Here is a 17052-nt window from a genome sequence, read left to right on the forward strand (position 1 = left end):
TAAAATATCTAATGCTTCACAGTTTTGCGTGTCATTCCTGCACAGACACTGTGCTAATCTTCTCTGTATTATTCCAATTTTAGTATATGTGCTGCTGAGGTGAGCACCATGTTCTCAGATCTTAAGGTAGGAACTCAAATATGTAAACAATTTACCACGTATCAAGACAGAAGTCAAATGTCCAAACCCAGATATTTCTTCCAAAAACATAAGTTGTTTTTAAATGCAGGGACTGCAGCTCCAATTGTGTTTAAGGAAATAGAATATATGTGTCTACCATTCTCTTCCAAAACACCAGATCTAGCCGTACTAGACTATTTTATTCAGCTAGCATTTCCTGCTGTTTACAATATTCTTTGCCTTTTTTTGGCCTGGAAATCCTACCCATTCTTCAAGGATTGACATAATGGCACAGACTTGTAGCCTTGTAGGTCTCTATAAGTAATTCCAATCTCTTTCCACACTTGCTTAGCTCTTGACTATCATCACTCACATGCTGCATTATAGTGATATATATACTGTTATTTATAGAATACATACTATGGGACGGACACTGATACGTAAGCTTTCCTTTATTATGTCATTTAATCCCCAAGACATGGAATTACTCATCTCCTCATTTTATATATGTAGAAATTGAAGGACAGAGATACTGAGCCACTTGCCAAAACTCACACAGCTATAGACTGAAAAGGCAAGGATTCCAACCCCGGGAGCCTAATCACAATGTCCCTGCTCTTAACTGTGATGCTAAACTGTCTCCTCTTAGATTTCTGGAGGGGGCAATGCTCTGAATACAGAGCACAATAGCCAGCCCATTGGAAATGCCAATAGAGCTTACCATATGCCAGACACTACTAAGCACCTCTCTTACCTACTGGGAGAGGTGATGTCCTCTTGTGATAATACATGAAAAACACTTAGCATAGCGCCTAAATAATTGATACATGTGGTTATTATGATACTATTCTGTCTGCTTAGTTATTTATTAAATCCAAGTAGTGGGAATAAAGCTGTCATATAAAAATGGCAGATATTTTTGGAAGTATCAAAATTGGGACAACAACAAATCTATAGAGATAGAAAGGAGATTTGTGGTTGCCCAAGCTTAAGGGGATTAAGTGTGACTGTTAAAGGGTATAGGTTTTCTCCTATGGGTAGTGGTAATGATCTAAAATTGATTGTGATGAGGCGCCTGGGTGGTTCAGTCTTTAAGCGGCTGCCTTCGGCTCAGGTCATGATCCCAGGGTCCTGGGATCGAGCCCCACTTCGGGCTCCCTGCTTGGCGGGAAGCCTGCTTCTCCCTCTCCCATTCCCCCCGCTTGTGTTCCCTCTCTCGCTGTGTCTCTCTCTGTCAAATAAATAAATAAAATCTTTAAAAAATAAAATAAAATAAAATTGTGGTGATCCTCGCACAGCATTATGAATTTATAAAAATCCATTGAATGGTATACTTGAAATGGGTGAAATGTATGTTATGCAAATAAATAATAAAGTTGCTGTAAGAAAAAACTAGGGCCGTAGGAAAAAGCGGTGTGGGTTATCGTTTCCCCCAGTGCATTATCTTGACCCTCCATGGAGAATTGTCTTGCTGTTAGTCCCCGGGGAAGGAATCTCACGAGGTGCCCTTTCCACTGCTGGCATCTGCCAGGGTAGTCTTCGCTTCTGAATTCATGACTTGCTCTCTGATGTTGGAACTAGGGTTATACCTGGATTTGGATTCAGCTGCCTCTGAGCTGTTTGGGTCTGAAAATATCCTTTGTTTTCTGGGCTCCCTGGGCACAGAATATTCCCTAATATTAGAAAGGAGTGCAAGAAATCCCAGCAAAAAAGTCAGAGGTGCTGATGGACTAAGCTTAAGTAACTCTCAAAGATGAGGGCAAAATATGTCTGGGAAGTATATACACACCATCTCACTTGATCGGTCTGAAAATTTCTATTTCAACAAACCAACTTATTTTATTCAATTGTATTGATTTTTGGAATATCAATCCACAGGCCCAGGCCTTAGTATATTCCTAAGTGCAATGTACTCCTTGAAACCGTAATTAATGATAGACATAAGACTCTGGAATTCAAATTTCCAACTGGCCCAGATTATGCTTTCTATTAGAACAAAATGTTCTTACAAAAGGGCTTAAAGAAAGCTTATGAAAGTGTTTTTTTTCCAAATGTGAAATATCAAAGCATTCTATTGCTTCTAATACAATACACTGTTTTCTGTTCTTTTCTTGGACTGCACTTTTAAAAAGTTACTTTACACCAGATGTATAACATCAGTCAATTTGTATTTCCTGAACTGAATCAACAACAGCTATCAAGTGACTGCTCTGAACAAGTTGCTGCAATTGGTGCGTTTAAGTAGATCCCATGTCAAGGTCTCTACTACAATGCATAGTGCTTACTCTATGTTAGTTTCTTTCCTTTCTCTGTGATAGTTGTTGTCACGGAAACATAAGGACTAAAAGTCATGGGTCCCTGCTCTTTAAGTTTTGCTATTTCCTTGGGGAGATGGGGATGGGTTAACAAGACAAGCAAAAGATATGGTTATGGATCAAAAAAAGGGACATTACTTTTTTTTGAAAAAATTTTTTTAAAGATTTTATTTATTTAATTGACAGAGAGAGAGAGGGAACACAAGCGGGGGGAGTGGGAGAGGGAGAAGCAGGCTTCCCGCCGAGCAGGGAGCCCGATGCAGGGCTCGATCCCTGGACCCTGGGATCATGACCTGAGCCAAAGGCAGTCGCTTAACCAACTGAGCCACCCAGGCGCCCCCCAAAAAAGGGACATTTCTATCACTACTACATGACAGTCTTCATTTTTATTTTATTATTATAATAAATGTTAATAATTATGTATTGCTCAGGTCTTACAACTTTTCCAAACAAAATGCCATTTCATCATCATGATCTCCCTATGGAGGTGGCGGGTGATTTCACAATTTATGGATAAGAATACAGGATGACAGAGAACAATGGCCACATATATCAGATGATTCTGGATGGGATTTTTAGTCAATGTATCTGCCCTTTTGGCCACAGTGAGTTAATCAGAATACCTCATTCTTCCTCGCTAAAGTAACAGATCTAGGGGTGTGCTAGTGATTCAACTAAACCCCTCAAAGTTCTCTCTTCAGCCTTCCCCTCCAAAGCTTTAAGAAAGGGGGCCATGGGAAATGGTCATAATTTTCTCACACCACGGGACGAGTGACAGTTAGGTGAGCACATGCCAATATGGATGAAGAGTCAAGAATGAGAGAAAGGAGGGCAGGAAGAAATGAAAACCTGATCTGAGTCCCTTAGCCCAGCTGTGCCTGAATCCTGGCTTAACCTTTAACTTGCATGATGCAACAAATTCCTCTTTGGTTTCTCTGTTCAGGGCAGATTGAGTTAATTTTCTGCCCCTTGTAACTCAGATGCCCCCAACTAATATGGCCACATGGTCATTAAAAGTGGAGCTAGTGAGGTTGAGCATCTTTTATGTGTCTGTTAGCCATCTGTATGTCTTCTTTTTTTTTTTTTAATTTTTTATTGTTATGTTAATCACCATATATTACATCATTTGTTTTGGTGTACTGTTCCATGATTCATTGTTTGTTCATAACACCCAGTGCTCCATGCAGAATGTGCCCACCTTAATACCCATCACCAGGCTAACCCATCCCCCTACACTCCTCCCCTCTAGAACCCTCAGTTTGTTTTTCAGAGTCCATCATCTCTCCTGGTTCGTCTCCCCCTCTGACTTACTCCCCTTCATTCTTCCTCTCCTGCTATCTTCTTCTTTTTCTTTTTTCTTAAAATATGTTGCGTTATTTGTTTCAGAAGTACAGATCTGTGATTCAACAGTCTTGCACAATTCACAGTGCTCACCGTAGCACCTACCCTCCCCAATGTCTATCACCCAGCTACCCCATCCCTCCCACCCCCAACCACTCCAGTAACACTCAGTTTGTTCCTGAGATTAAGAATTCCTCATATCAGTGAGGTCATATGATACATGTCTTTCTCTGATTGACTTATTTCACTAAGCATAACACCCTCCAGTTCCATCCACGTTGTTGCAAATGGCAAGATCTCATTCCTTTTGATGGGTGCATAATATTCCATTGTGTATATATACCACATCTTCTTTATCCATTCATCTGTCGATGGACATCTTGGCTCTTTCCACAGTTTGGCTATTGTGGACATTGCTGCTATAAACATTGGGGTGCACGTACCCCTGTATGTCTTCTTTAGAAAAATGTCCATTCAGGTCCTCTGCCATTTTTTAATTTGGATTATTTGTGTGGTTTTTGTGAGTTCATTTGTATAAGTTCTTTATATATTTTGGATATTAACCCCTTTTGGATATATCATTTGCAAATATCTTTTCACATTCAGTAGGCTGCCTTTTTGTTTTGTTGATGGCTTCCTTCGCTGTGCAAAAGCTTTTTATTTTGATGTAGTCCCAATAGTTTAATTTTTCTTTTGTTTCCTAAAGGAAACAAATCTAGAAAAATGTTTCTATGGCTGATGACAAAGAAATGACTGCCTATGTTTCCTTCTAGGAATTGTATGGTTTCAGGTCTTGAATTTAGGTCTTTAATCAATTTTGAGTTTATTTTTGGGTATGGTGTAAGAAAGTGGTCCAGTTTCATTCTTTTGCATGTAGCTGTCTTTTGCATGATGCTTCCCAGCATCATTTGTTGAGGAGACTTTTTTTCCATTGTATATTTTTGCTTCCTTTGTTGTAGATTCATTGACCATATAATCACGGTTTATTTCTGGACTCTCTATTCTATTTCGATGATCTATGTGTCTATTTTTGTGCCAGTATATATTGTTTCGATTACTACAGCTTTGTAGTATATCTTGAAATCTGGGATTGTGATACCTCCAGCTTTGTTTTTCTTTCTTAAGATTGGTTTGGCTATTTATCACTAATTATCAGGGAAATGCAAATTAAAACCACAAGAAGATGTCACTTTACATCTCTCAAAATGGCTAAAATAAAAAACACAAGAAACAACAAGTGTTGGCAAGGTCGTAGAGAACAAGGAATCCTCATGCACTATTGGTAGGAAGGCAAACTGGCATAGCCACTATGGAAAACAACATGTAGTTTCCTCAAAAAAAAAAAAAAAATTACCATTGAGTGCAGTAATTCCACTACTGGGTATTTACCCAAAGAAAATGAAAACACCGGGGCGCCTGGGTGGCTCAGTTGGTTAAGCGACTGCCTTCGGCTCAGGTCATGATCCTGGAGTCCCGGGATCGAGTCCCGCATCGGTCTCCCTGCTCAGCGGGGAGTCTGCTTCTCCCTCTGACCCTCTTCCCTCTCGTGCTCTCTATCTCTCATTCTCTCTCTCTCAAATAAATAAAATCTTTAAAAAATATATTTAAAAAAAAGAAAATGAAAACACCAATTTAAAAAAGATATGTACTGTATGGTGACTAACATAACATAATAAGATAAAATAAAATTAAAAAAATAAATAAATAACAAAAATAACCAAAAAAAATATGTGCACCTCTATGTTTATTGCAGCACTACAATAGCCAAATTATGGAAGCAACTCAACTGTCCATCGGTAGATGAATGGGTAAAAAAGATTAAGTGTATACACACACACACACACACACACACACACACAATGGAATATATTCAGCCCCAAAAAAGAATGAAATCTTGCCATTTGCAATGACAGGGATGGAATTAGAGAGTATAATGCCAAGTGAAATAAGTCAGAGAAAGACAAATACCATATGATCTTACTTGTATGTGGATTTAATAAACAAAATAAATGAATAAAGAAAGGAAAAGAGGAGACAAAGAAACAAACAAACCAGACTCTTAAATCCAGAGAACAAGGTAGTAGTTGCCAGAGTGGAGGTGGGTGGGGCAGGGGACAGTGAAATAGAAGACATTATGAGTTTACTTATGATGAGCACTGAGAAATGTACAGAATTGTTAAATTATACTGTATACCTGCAACTAATATAACACTATTATGTTAATTATATTTGAATAAAAAAAGGGGAGTTAAGACTTGTACTCAATGTGTCTGTGTACATGGTCCTCCTAGTCCGTGTTCTTGAACATAATGTTTATTTACAATAACAGCTCCCACTTAAATGGAAGACTCTTATAGGCATTGGAAGCTTTACTTCAAATATTCTTCTAGTAGGGAAATATGTAAAGACATAGTTGATGGAAGAACAGGTGCTTTATGCTAATAATAACTAAACAGTCAGTATCCCCAAAATAAATAGATAAATAGTCACAAGTTGTTTACAGAATAAAAATAAAGCACATGAATACTTTTGGGGACTAGATGACATTATGAAATTACTGTAGAGGAACTTCTAATAGATACATCATATCACATGTTGTATTTAAATTAACATTTAAAATTTTTTTTATATTATATTAAATTTTTTTGTTTTTTTCTTTAAATTTTTTATTGTTATGTTAATCACCATACATTACATCATTAGTTTTTGATGTAGTGTTCCATGGTTCATTGTTGGTGCATAACATCCAGTGCTCTATGCAGAACGTGCCCTCTCTAATACCCACCACCAAGCTAACCCATGCCCCCACCCCCCTCCCCTCTAGAACCCTCAGTTTGTTTTTCAGAGTCCATCGTCTCTCATGGTTCGTCTCCCCCTCTGATTTACCCCCCTTCATTCTTCCCCTCCTGCTATCTTCTTCTTTTTTTTTTCTTAACATATATTGCATTATTTGTTTCAGAGGTACAATGCTTTAACCAGATGGTGTTTGCCTATAAAAATCAGGAGGTAGTTATTCTTAAAAGTCCATAAAGTATGTTGCGGGAATCTCTCTTTCAGAGAGAGAGGGAGAATATTGAGTGGGATCAAAGAAGGATGGAAAATAAAAGACTTGTGAAAACGTAATGTGGGGTCATAGAATCTCCCAAAAGAAGCATAAGAAGGAGTTTGATAAGTGCCTTAAATACTGATTAATTTTAACAGAAGTGATATTTAACTATAATCTTTGGTAAAAGAAACAAAGTGAAGAACAAAACTTAAGCTACATTTAGAAATGTTTTATTTAGACATTAGAACACAAAGATCTACGGTGAGGCTATGGGGGACACAGTCACTTGAATATGACAAGAGAAGGAATAATGCTCAATCACAGGTACTGAAAAATCCTCATAGTGAATTATTATTTAAAATACGATTTTTTTGGTACTGACTTTGTCCCAGAGATGTGCATACGCTACTTAATCTCCATAGCAACAGAGATATTTAGAGACTCCTAATCAGAGAGATATTTAGAGACTCTCTAAGGGTCACACAGTTAGCAAGTGACAGAGCCAGTCCTCAAACTCAAGACAAGCTTACTCAAAAGACTTTATTTTCAATTATGCCTCCATGGGACCATATTTTATATGACTATAGGTTTAGATGGCACCGATTTTTAAGATGTATATTTCGTGGATATATCAGTTAAGGTTCAGTAGAGAAACAGACAGGGAACATTTAACATAAGGAATTATTAACTAATAAAAGCAAATTAATTATGAAGAGAGTTAGAAGGCACTCTACAGGAATAGCAGGTGTAGGGAAAAGCCACCACTTCTGTGGCTGAAGGAGAGCATCCAAAGAAGGAAAATGCTTGGCAGAGCCTGTCCACTTTCCACCTCCTGCCGGAGGCTGACATCCAGACCTTGTTAAAGAAGGTATTGCTGAGGTCCCTTGGATGGTGGAGGAGTTCACTTGGGTGCCTCATGCCTTGGCTGATGAGCAGAAAACCACTTGCTGGGAAGTTGCTTGATGGTGAGCCACTGAAAGTCACTGGAGGGTGTGCACCAGTAGGTCTCCATCATTGCCAGGGCCTCTGGCAAGAAACCTGTCAGCTGGTAGGAAGGTGACCTCTGGCAGTACCGGTTCCAGGAAAACAGTCCCCTCCTTCCTACAGTATTCCTCTAGCACCCTGCACTGACAAAGCCTTCATACTGTGCCTGCTGGCAAAGGAGAAATGTTTGTAGTGTCCAGCTGTAGAATCAAAATGGCAGGAAAAGAGGGTGGATTTGGAACACAGAGGCAATAAGCTGATACCTGGCCAAGTGTATTAATCAGGATAAGTCATGATAACTGTGGAAACAAATAACTACAAACCACTAATGACAGCATAATGAAGGATCACTTCTGTTTAAATTAAGTCATGATCTGGCTCCAGGTGACTCTACAATGCTACCCTTCTACAAGCAGAAATTCAACTATTTAAGCTTCTTCCCTTGTATGTCTCCACCACTTTGGAGTCCTCTGTTTCTGGATGTGCAATAGGGGAGAGAGAGAACATAAAGGATTGAGGAGCATACTCTAAAACCAATCCTATAACATTTGCCCACAGTGAACTGACCAGAGCTTAGAACCTTCCACCGAGTTGTAAGAGTGGCTGGGAAATGTACTGCAGGAAAATGAAATGGACAGTGAACAGGTAGCCTTGTCTCTCTGCCACACTAGATTTCAAATGCTTGGCCTGTCTGTTGTTACTGTTTAAGCCAGTTGTTGTACCTCTGAGTCTTAAATAACTCATCTTTAATATAAAAATAATAAATTTGCCTCAAAGTAATGTTGTGAGATTTAAAGAAATATTATATAAAGCACAAACAAAAGGACCAATACATAGACATTCAGTAAATATGAGATTCCTTAAATCAGTAATTTTCAAGATTGAAAGAGGGAATGGGATATGTGTTAAAAACTCAAAGTGGTGGTGACAGGAGGGAAAATATTCAATCTTTTAGTTTTATATTTGGAAAACTAAAGTACCTAATATTTTTGTGATACAAATCTCAGATGATTTAAAAATCTTCTGTGGATGGGATAGGTAGAAGTTAATTTCACAGGATGGATTTGCAATGGAGGGGCAAGGCTGATGGGAGTAAATTATAGAAGGTAGAAAGGTGCTAGGTGAAATGACATATCAGAATCTGGTATATGTTTGGGAGAGTAAAAGAAGGTTGGAAGAGAAGAGAGTGATGATTCAGTACTTATTAAAAGGGGCATGGTTGGGGCGCCTGGGAGGCTCAGTCGGTTAAGCATTTGACTCTTGATCTCAGCTCAGGTCTTGATCTCAGGGTCATGAGTTCAAGCTCCATGTTGGGTTCCATGCTGAGCATGTAGCCTACTTAAGAGAAAGCATGGGTTAAGGGAGGTTGAGAACTACTGCTATAAATGCTTGTTAGGTATCTACAGTAGTCCCTGCCTTATCGGCAGTTTCATTTACTCCCAGTATGCCCTGGTTTGGAAGCAGATGATCCTCCTTTTAACAGTGGGATCAATAGTAGCCTAACACTGCTGCTTCACAATGCCTATGTCACTCGCTTCACTTCATGTCATCACATGGGCATTTTATCATCTCATATCATCACAAGAAGGGTGAGTCCAGTACAGTAAGAAATTTTGAGAGAGAGAAAGTGCATTCACATAACTTTATTACAGTATATTGTTATAATTGTTTTATTTTATTGTTAGTTATTGTTGTTAATCTCTTACTGTACCTAATTTATAAATTAAACTTTGTCATAGGAATGTATGTATAGAAAAAACAGTTTATATGGGTTTCTCGTTTCAGGCATCCACTGTGGGTTTTGGAACCTGTTCTGGCAGATAAAGGGCAACTACTGTAATCTATTTGAAACATTTAGAAGAGCCCCTAGAATCTTGAACTAAATACTGTTATTATTCTGTTATGAATTAAAATTCACATTATCACAAGGCAAGACATTTATCACATATCCCTATGTGCCATGGGTTTTACTGTAGCAACCATACATACATTTAGATTTAGAGAGATTAGACCCTACACTCTTTTTTTTCTTTTAAAGATTTTATTTATTTATTTGACAGAGAGACACAGTGAGAGAGGGAACACAAGCAGGGGGAGTGAGAGAGGGAGAAGCAGGGAGCCCGATGTGGGGCTCGATCCCAGGAACCCGGGATCATGACCTGAGCCGAAGGCAGACGCTTAATGACTGAGCCACCCAGGCGCCCCTAGATCCTACACTCTTGTTCTAAGAGAATGTCAAACACTGTAAATTTTGGAAGATGCTCATGTGGCATATTTTAACATATGTTCTCATTCATGAAGCTCCCTTGAAAGGGAGCGCACTGTGTGTGTATGCAAGTATAGATATGCACACATACACCCTCATATTGTTTTATTTTATTTATTTTTAAGATTTTATTTATTTATTTGACAGAGAGAGAGCAGGGGAAGTGACAGGCAGAGGGAGAGGGAGAAGCAGGCTCCCTGCAGAGGAGGTGGAGCCCGACGTGGGGCTTGATCCCAGGATCCTGGGATCTTGACCCGAGCCGAAGGCAGTTGCTTAACCAACTGAGCCACCCAGGTGCCCCTCATATTGTGTTTTAATTCGACTACGCTCATACTTTGGATTAGTTTACTCTCCTCAGGAGATTCTAATTGGTAGCAATTGAATGTTAATATAATTTAAGCAGAATTCCCACCTGGGTCCATTTTAAATTCTCTTTCTCCCTCCTTTTGATTTTGGAATGTCACACAAGGACTGAGACTCAAGAAGAGGTAATGGATTTTGTGAAAATTGGAAAACAAAAGAATATGACAAGGAAAGGGATTTCCTTGAGCTCTAGAGCGTAAACATCACTGATTATTTAATAACAAACCAGGCTTGATTTTAATCTGAGTCTATTTTTCATAATTTTATTGCATTAAAAATATATTACATATAATCTGTTTGCATAAGAGAAAATCACATTGACAAATTCTTATTCTATTGAGATTGTGTTTGATATTTTTATATCAGTTATAATTCTATTTGTGTTTTAATAATTATTAAAACAAATAGAAATTGTTAAAGAGCTTTATTTGAAATAAAACAAACATAGAAAAGCATTTCCATTTTCATTGGTCCATTGTATGCTCAATTCAAAATAAAAATGATTTAGGATAGAATTAGCTTATCTAAAAAGAGTTTTTTACAGTTTTTATTTAAATTCCAATTAGTTAACACAGTGTTATATTAGTTTCAGGTGTACAATATAGTGATTCAACACTTCCATACATCAGCTGGGGCTCATCACAGCAAGTGCCCTCCTTAATCCCCATCACCTATTTCACCCATTCCCCCCACCTAACTTCCCTCCGGTAAACACCAGTTTTTTTTTCCATAGTTTGTTTCCATTGTTTTCCAGTCTGTTTCTTTGTTTGTCTCTCTCTTTTTCCTTTGCTGATTTGTTTTGTTTCTTAAATTCCACGTACAAGTGCAATCATATGGTAGTTGTCTTTGTCTGACTATTTTGCTTAGCATAATACTCTCTAGCTCCATCCTTGTTGTTGCAAATGGCAAGATTTCATTTCTTTTTATAGCTGAGTAATATTCCATTGTATATATACACAACACCTTCTTTATTTATTCATCAATCAGTGGACACTTGGGCTTTTTCCATAAATTGTGATTATAGATATTGCTACTATAAACATTGGGGTGCATGTAATCCCTTTGAATTAGTATTTTTGTATTCTTTGGATAAATCCCTAGTAGTGTGATTGCTGGATCATTAGGTAGTTCTATTTTTACCTTTTTGAGAAACCTCCGTATTATTTTCCACAGTGGCTGTACCAGTTTGCATTCCCACCAAAAGTGCAAGAGAGTTCCCCTTTCACCACATCCTCACCAACATTTGTTGTTTCTTGTGTTGTTGATTTTAGCCATAAAAGAATTGTTTCCTTAAAAATATTTTTAGTATTATGCCTATTAAGAAGACCAAAATGAAGATGGACTATTTTAAAATATTTTAACTCCTGTATTTATGTCTATGATCCATTTTTATTTAATTTTTGAGTGTTATATGAGGAAGAGATCTAACTTCATTCTTTTGCACGATGACCATCTACCACTTGGATACATTAATGGAGCTAATGGAGCTAATGGAGCAAACCCAAGCTCCAGTGATCCTCCATCCCTTCAGAGATGGAGAAGTCTCCTCTAAGTAGGAGATAGTCTTCAGCACAGGGGTTAAAAGAGACTTCCTGGGCAAGGGGCAGAGGGGGAGAGAGAGAGAGAGAGAGAATCACAAGCAGACTCTGTGCTTAAGGGCTCAATCTCACCACCCTGAGATCATGACCTGAGCCAAAACCAAGAGTTGGATGTTTAACGGGCTGAGCCACCCAGGTACCCCTGGCCCAATTTTTAATTGTGTTGTTTGTATTCTGACTTTGGAGTTGTACGAATTCTTTAAATATTCTGAACACAAGTCCTTTAACACTTTTATAGATTGCAAGTATTTTCTCCTAATATGTGGCTTGCATTTTCACATTATTTTTAGTGTTCTTAGAAAAGCAAAAGTTTTAAATTTAGTTGAAGAGTAATTTATTACTTTTTTCTTTTGTTTCATATATTTTGTGTTCTAAGGAATATTTGCATAACCCAAGTTCATAAAGATTTTCTTCTATGTCTATTCAATCTTAGCTTTAATTTTTAGATCTATGATCTATTTCAGGATGATTTTCAGATATGAGGCAAAAGTGGAGAGAAAGCAAAGTGAATTTGTGACAAAAAAAACTTTTGTGGGTGCCTGGGTGACTCAATTGGTTAAAGCATCTGCCTTTAACTCAAAACATGATCCCAGGGTCCTGGGATCGAACCCTGTATTGGGCTCCCTGCTCAGCAGGGAGTCTGCTTTTCCCTCTGACCCTCACCCTGCTCATGCTCTTGCACATGCTCTCTCTCTCTCAAATGAATAAAGAAAAAAATATTAAAAAAACCACTTTTGCTACAATAGACAATTAAAACATTCTACAATATGTAGTGCTGTACATAGGTAATGAAAACCTGCTGTGCTGCCTGAGGAGATGGAAGGGGTCTGGTGGGGAAGGAGTGCAGTGGAATCCCTCTACCAGTGCCCTTACATACATGAATATTCATAGCAATCTTATTTGTAATAGCCAGAACCTGTAATCAACCTGGATGTCCTTTGGAGGAGTGTTTAACCAATCTGTGGTATGGCCATACCATGAAATACTATTCAGCAATGAGAACGAACTATTGAGACATGCAACAACTTGGATAAATCTTCACAGAATATGCTGAGTGAAAAAATCAATCACAATAGATTATATACTGTATGATTTCAATTATATAACTTTCTTAAATGACAAAATTTTGAAAATAGAGGACAGATTAGTGATTGCCAGGGGGAACGGGGAAGGGAGGGGTAGGAATGATTTTAAGAGGGTAAAAGTAGTGATCTTTGTGGTATTGGAACTGTTCAGTATCTTAACTGGGATGATGGATACACAAACTTATACAGGTGATGAAATTGTATTGAATTTAACACACACACACACACACACAAATAAAATGGGAATCTAAATGAGATTAATGAACCATATCTATGTTATTGTGCTGGTGTGAGAGAGGGAACACAAGCAGGGGGAGTGGGAGAGAGAGATGCAGGCTTCCTGCTGAGCAGGGAGCCCGACGCAGGCCTTGATCCCAGGACCCCAGGACGATGACCCAAGCCGAAGGCAGACGCCTAATGACTGAGCCACCCAGGCGCCCCATGAATATGATTTTAAGGTGAAAAATAAAATATCAGGCAAAGGAGATGCACACTAAAACAGAAAAATAAAAAAAGCTTAGTTGTTACCAGAGGCTAGGATTTACTAAAAAGAGACATGGGTATGTTGGGGTCATTGGAGATGTTTTATATTTGGATTATGGTAGTGGTTACATAACCTATGTGTATTTGTCAAAAAGTATTGGGCTGCACACCTAAAATGAGTGAAATATATTTTATGTAAATTATACCTCAACTTAAAACATCTTAAGGAAAACCATAGGCAGATTTTCCTATAATTAAAATGGGGATTTCTGACCTATGTCTTACTGTCTCAGTTTGCTTTAAATCTCAGAATTAGAAGGAATCTTAGACATAGATACTGGGTCACCCTCTTATTTTCAACAGGATGAAATTGAGGTTTAGAGAAAGTCTTTCCCAAGGCTTCACAGTTGGTTAATAAGAAGTTTGGACTAGAAGCCACTTTCCTGAATTTCTAATGTGTGTTCTGAGGTTCTTCATTATACAGTAGTCTCCTCTGAGGATACTGACCATGCTTTATCAACCTTTTTTCTTGAATTCTCAGCTGCCCTTTCTACCTACAGTCACCCAGCTTGGGCCTTTTGTATATGGCACTTAGTGCTGTGTATATTGTTGATTTAATTTCAGAGCCTGAGAGAGAGACTAGGAGAAGGGACACTACAAGGGAAAAAGGATAGAGCCTTATCATTCATTATGCATCTAGTACCTCAATTTTACTGCACACAGATGAAAAAAGGAAGGGTATCTTAACAGTTCCATTTTTTAAATTTCAATTTAATGCAATCAATTAATTTCAGATGTTTCGGATGTTACTTTAATTCTACAGTTTTCATTTGATGGTCTTTTATAAGATCAGTTTTTAGCTAACTTTTTAATCTCTTTGTCATCCACCCACCCACATTAGTCCTATTAATCATAAAGTCCCCATTACCTAACTCCAGCAGCTGAATGACTTGTTGGTCTGTTTTTGCTGTTTTAATTTTCTATTTTGTTTTTTTTGGTTTTGCAGTCTCTACTTTGTTGGTCTTATTAATTTTTTAAAAAGTTTGATTGTCTGTTAAAAAATAGACTTTGGGGCGCCTGGGTGGCTCAGTTGGTTAAGCATCTGCCTTCGGCTCAGGTCATGATCTAAGGTCCTGGGATGGAGCCCTATATTGGGGCTCCAAGCAGGGGGCCCGTTTCTCCCTCTGCCCCTCCCCCCTGCTTGTGCTCTCTCTCTCAAATAAACAAATAAAATCTTAAAATAAACAGACTTCAGATGATATCTTTCACCCTTTTCTTTGTAGGTAGGGACAGTGGAGGCCTGAATCCCATCATGGGCAGTTCTGAGTCAAGGCTGAGGTGCAGCCCTCTCAAGGGTGAGCTTATCTTGGTTCTGCTTATCCCCCTTTCAACAGGGAGCCTAACACACTAATATATCCCTTGCTCCTCCTCATGGGTACAGAAATGTGCTGTTTGATTCCTGAGACTCCCAAACCTGCTCAGTCCTTGAAAGGTTTTTCACTCGAGTTGAACCCCCTACCCCACGTAGCCTAAGGATTCAGCACAAGTCCCAAGGGGAAAGCTGGAAGCGACTTTGAAGCCCTGTCAAGAATCCTCCAAATACTCCACCAGGTTTTCTGCACCCACCACATATTCAAAGCCCAAATTGTCAGACTCCTGTCCAAGCAAGAACTGACAAATGCCCCTAGGATAAAGGAAGTGGAGAAGTTCAGGCCCCATTATGAGGTTCCTCCTTTCTGGAATTTCAATCGCTTCAAGTTCTGGCTGCATCTGAACCTTTCAGCTACTTTCTAACATATTTTCTAAATATTATAGGTTTTTTTTTTCTAGTTTCTTTTGTCAGGAGCCCTGACCCACCATTAGCTAGTCTACCATACCTGAAATGCAAATCTAACCCAGTAAAGTAAATGTCAGTAGGTAAAATGTCTACAATTTAAGTACTTTAAATAAACTGGCAGAAAACTAAGCCTGGGGATGCAGAATTTAGAAGATACATCTAGTGACTTCATTTTGTCAAAAATTAATATTTTATTTTGTCTATATTAACAATAATATTACCATTTTTGTTGACATTTATTATACGCCCAGTAGTGCTCCTAGAACTTCATTTATATACATCATCTCTTTTAATCCTTGCATCAATACCAAGATGTGGGCCAACTATTCCCATTTACAAATGAGGTTATTGAGACAGAGAGGTCACACAGCTAGTGAAAAGGGAAAGCAGAGATTTGAGACTGAATTTTCTTTCTCTCAACCACTAAACCAAACTAGCTCACATGAGAAACATTTTACAGTGAACTGCCGTTGCATGATTCACAGTTTATTCTCCCAGTGATGGTGTAAACTTCCTAAGACTCATTCACATGTTGTAGTATAAAATCAGCTCTTGAATTGGAAGAAAGGGAAAAAAATCCAGAGGTTTTAGTCCTCAGGGCCTTCGCATTAATTGGTCACATTGACTAAAATCTCCATGATGAAATTTAACACATATGCCTCTAGTGAGGAGCTGTTGATCCCATTTTCCTGGAATTCATTCATCAAAGATGGGCAGTTTCAGGAAGAAGGGTTCTGCACATTGATTACCCAATGGAGGATTCTAGTTCACAGGGCCCTGTGTTTCCATTAGAAAGTACTGTGGGTGAATTCTTAGGCTTTCCTGAACCTCTTGTAGTAGGAGATCAGTACAGCAGAAACATCTGTGGAACAGCCTCTCAGAAGTGAATGGGGCCAATTGTTTTAGCACGGTGGCTGGGAATGATGTGTCTCAAACAGACTGGACACCAGATGTGGGAATAAAACATATTTTGAATTACCTTATGGTTATATGCTCAAACCAGAGTTTTGGACAACCCTCTGTCCCCTACACACACACACACACACACACACACACACACACACGGCGGCATTAGATAAACCCAGAGGGATGGGGATGACAAATGCTGATTTTACTGAAAAGACTTTGAAGACTAATAAATTAGGATTCTGTTAAAAGACGGATTAAGATTTGGTAGAGAAAATATGTTCAAAATAGAAAATTAAAAGTTACCTTTTTTTGACACCGGAATTTACAGCCTATGAAAATTATATTGCTAAACTACTAGCTAGATAGTAGTTTAGATAGACTTAAGCATAGAGTCCTTTTAAGATGGAAGAAAAGCTGCTCTGATGGGCAACTTAAGCAAGGTTATGAAAGGGAGAAGAGCCAGTCTTCTGAATAAGAACAGACAGGATATTCCAGGGAAAGAGATGGGTATTTAATCCTATGAAAGTCTATGAGGTAAGTATAGTCCCATTTTGTGAGAAATTAGTCTCAAATAAATTAGGCAATTTGCCCAAGGTCTCAGAGCTACTAAATGTTTGAACCAACTATGAATTCTGGGTATATGTAAATTTAGATTAAAGATGTTGTCTTTTTACAACATCCTACTGCTTCTCTAGCCATGAATGC

The 17052-nt window shown here is 38.3% G+C and overlaps 1 non-coding gene across 1 annotated transcript; it reads right to left on the minus strand.

The window, feature by feature from the left end:
* Positions 1-107, minus strand: LOC113915555. Its single transcript, XR_003517709.1, has one exon. It is a non-coding gene; the product is annotated as a U6 spliceosomal RNA (small nuclear RNA).
* Between the last annotated feature and the right edge of the window lie 16945 nt (positions 108-17052).

Source organism: Zalophus californianus, chromosome 11 (genome assembly GCF_009762305.2).
Source record: "Zalophus californianus isolate mZalCal1 chromosome 11, mZalCal1.pri.v2, whole genome shotgun sequence".
NCBI lineage: Eukaryota > Metazoa > Chordata > Mammalia > Carnivora > Otariidae > Zalophus > Zalophus californianus.